Source organism: Ictidomys tridecemlineatus, chromosome 5 (assembly GCF_052094955.1).
Source record: "Ictidomys tridecemlineatus isolate mIctTri1 chromosome 5, mIctTri1.hap1, whole genome shotgun sequence".
Classification (NCBI taxonomy): domain Eukaryota; kingdom Metazoa; phylum Chordata; class Mammalia; order Rodentia; family Sciuridae; genus Ictidomys; species Ictidomys tridecemlineatus.
The window spans coordinates 160,031,029-160,034,267 of NC_135481.1; the positions used below are offsets into that span (position 1 = coordinate 160,031,029).

General features: G+C 42.9%; 1 pseudogene; it reads right to left on the minus strand.

The window, feature by feature from the left end:
- Positions 1-316: 316 nt before the first annotated feature.
- On the minus strand, positions 317-2,767 carry LOC101965797 (E3 ubiquitin-protein ligase makorin-1-like; annotated as a pseudogene).
- Between the last annotated feature and the right edge of the window lie 472 nt (positions 2,768-3,239).

Consider the following 3,239-nt stretch of genomic DNA (forward strand, 5'->3'; position numbering starts at 1 on the left):
ACCTGTGCGGACAGATAAATTCATGTTACAAAAAAACCCAACTTTAAGATTTTTTTTTTTGTAACTTTTTGAAGCAGAGGAAACAGACACTCCTTGGGGGAAGGAGAGGGGAGCTGCAGGCCCTGGGTAAGTGATCACGACAGCACCTGGAGTGGGGAGTCCTGCCTAGGAGACCAACACGCCTTGCCCTGCCACACAGATGACAGCTACTGTCTGAGGCTCGCAGACCAGTTCCCATGCCTCGTAAAGCTGCTCTAGGTGTCATAAAAATCTCCCAGCTCATTGTGAAACAAGCCCCACTTGTCCTTGGAGTCTATCAGCTTGTCGTCCCCACCTGCAGCCAAAGCATGAGCAACATCTCACCCAGTTGGAAGGTGACAACCTCCTCTTCATCATTGTCAAAGGGGTTGCTGTTCTCTCTTTCCTCAATGAACACCCAGAGTGGTTCCTTCTTTGGGCCCGGTATGCACTTGATGTTCCCACTTTTCTGTCTCTGTGACTCCTCTCTACTGCCATCAGGGTACGCGTGCTTGTTAAGACAGTTCCCTCCAAATGGACGCGTCCTTCATCAAATACCTGCATGCTTTGTTGCTCTTTGTATTTGTATTTCTGAAGGAGTTTCTGTTTCTCTTCTTTTTTCCTCCACCCGGTGTTCACTTGGAATGACCAAGTTAGATGTGATCCAGCATTCGGTGTGGGACTTTTTGATATTGCTCGGCACTCCTCCACTTGAGAATGCACTTGAAACGGTAGGTGTGGTTGCAGCTGCAGAGGATCCCAAAAAGTTGCTTGCTGGGGTTGGCTTTCTCAGAGAGCACCTCCATGAAGACCCCACACAGCACACCTTCACTGCTCTGCACAGCAAGAGACAGCTCCATGTCCTTCTTGTGAGTCTCAATGCAAGATTTGATGTGCTGTGTCCTCTGAGCTGCATCCATCCAGTGGAGGACCAGCAGCCCACCATGTCATCCGAGTCTCCATGGAGATAAACACAGTTCTCCCCACAGTAGCATTCTCCCACTGAAGCACAGGGGCAAAGCTGCTTCTTACTTTCCACTGCAGTTTGCTCTTTCTCTGATTCTTCCTTGGTCACTGAGCCCTGCAGGGGCGCTTCAGTGCAGGAAGGGGCGGTACAGCCACAGTAGGGTTGCTCAGAAACAAACTCAATGGCATTCACCCAGTCCTCGGAACCTGCTCCTAGTCTTGGATATTTTGAATTTATTTTTAATTTTATTTGTTTTAAATTAGTTATACATAACAGCAGAATGCATTTCGATTCATTGTACGCAAATGGAACACAACTTTTCATTTTTCTGGTTGTACACAGTATAGAGTCACACCACAGGTGCAGTCAGACATGTACCTAGGGTAACCATGTTCATCTCATTCCACCATCCTTCCTGCCCCCATGCCCCCTTCCCTTCCTTCCCTCTCCTTTGCCCAATCAAAGTTCCTTCATTCTCCCCACAAACACCCTTGCCCCATTATGGGTCAACATCCATTTATCAGAGAGAATATTTGGCTTTTGGTTTTTTGAAATTGGCTTACTTGGCTTAGCATGATATTCTCTGACCCCATCCATTTACCTGAAAATGCCATGATTTTATTCTCTTTTAAGGCTGAGTAATATTCAATGATGTATATATACCACAGTTTCTTTATCCATTCAGCTGTTGAAGGGCATCTAGGTTGGTTCCATAGTTTAGCTATTGTGAATTAAGCTGCTGTAAACATTGATGTGGCTGTGTCACTACAGTATGCTGATTTTAAGTCCTTTGAGTATAGATTGAGGAGTGGGATAGCTGGGTCAAATGGTGGTTCCATTCCAAGTTTTCTGAGGAATCTCCACACTGCTTTCCAAAGCAGTTGAACCAATTGGCAGTGCCACCAGCAATGTATGAGTGTACCTGTTTCTCCACATCCTCTCCAGCACTTATTGTTGCTTTATTTATTTATTTTATTTTATTTTACTTTTTATTTTTTTTTAAGGCTGGTAGTTTTTTTTAACTTTTTAAAATTATTAGTTGTTCAAAACATTACAAAGCTCTTGACATCATATTTCATACACTTGATTCATCAGATTATGAACTCCCATTTTTACCCCGTATACATATTGCAGATTCATATCGGTTCTGCATCCACTTTTTTACATACTGCCATACTAGTGTCTGTTGTATTCTGCTGCCCTTCCTATCCTCTACTATCCCTCCTCCCCTCCCCTCCCTTCCCCTCCCATCTTCTCTCCCTACCCCATCTACTGTAATTCATTTCTCTCTCGCTTTTTCCCCTTTCCTTTCACTTCCTCTTATAGGTAATTTTGTATAACAATGAGGGTCTCTTTCCTTTATTGTTGCTTTAATTCTTGATAATTGCCATTCTGACTGGCATGAGATGAAATCTTAGAGTAGTTTTGATTTGCATTTCTCTAATTACTAGAGATATTGAACATTTTTTCATATATTTGCTGATTTCTAAAAAGCAGAAAGTGTCATTAAAATGAATTTCTTGACTAAGATTTGCCAGTATTCATTTTGACAAGTGGTGCAACTACAGATGAGAGACTTGAGGAAGCAGCAAGGCATGGTTTTGCAATTAGATTTGTAGCAGTTGCTTCTTCCTGTTCAGTGGCTTGCTATGTTCATAGCAGCAGTGGTTTCCATAAATACAGTACTGTTGTTGAAAATACTTGCACACTCTACCATTTGAACTATCAGAGAGGTCATGAAAATAGTGAGTTATCTCCTTTCTTACTAATCCCGTGCATAAAATGCCTCTCCCTTAATGTGCAGGGCACTGGAGAAGGAGTATCCCACAGCCCAGCAGAGATCACATGCTACCAACCTCTGCAAACCAGGCTGAGGCCTCCAGCGATGCCAAAGGGTGTTGATGCAGCAACTGTCATGTTAATATATCTTAAAGAAGTTCTGAGTTTGCATACCTTCATTTGCCAAAGTTGTGTGACCTTGGATAGATAGTTGAGTCTCTTTGAGCCTTGGTTTCTTTGCTTGTAAGGACAGCAATAAAATATCCTACACCTGGCCTTTGGTAAGCTATAATGTTAGCATATGCAAGATTTTGCAAAGTGCCCAAAATATAGCAGCAGCTTAACAAATGGTATCTACTGTTATTGGTAGTAATAGTAGTAGTAGTCCTAAGAGAAAAGATGTTCTGAAGACAGTGATCATTCCAGAAATGGGAATCCTGCCTCTGGCCTTGTTGGCAGGCTTCTACTGGAAGCA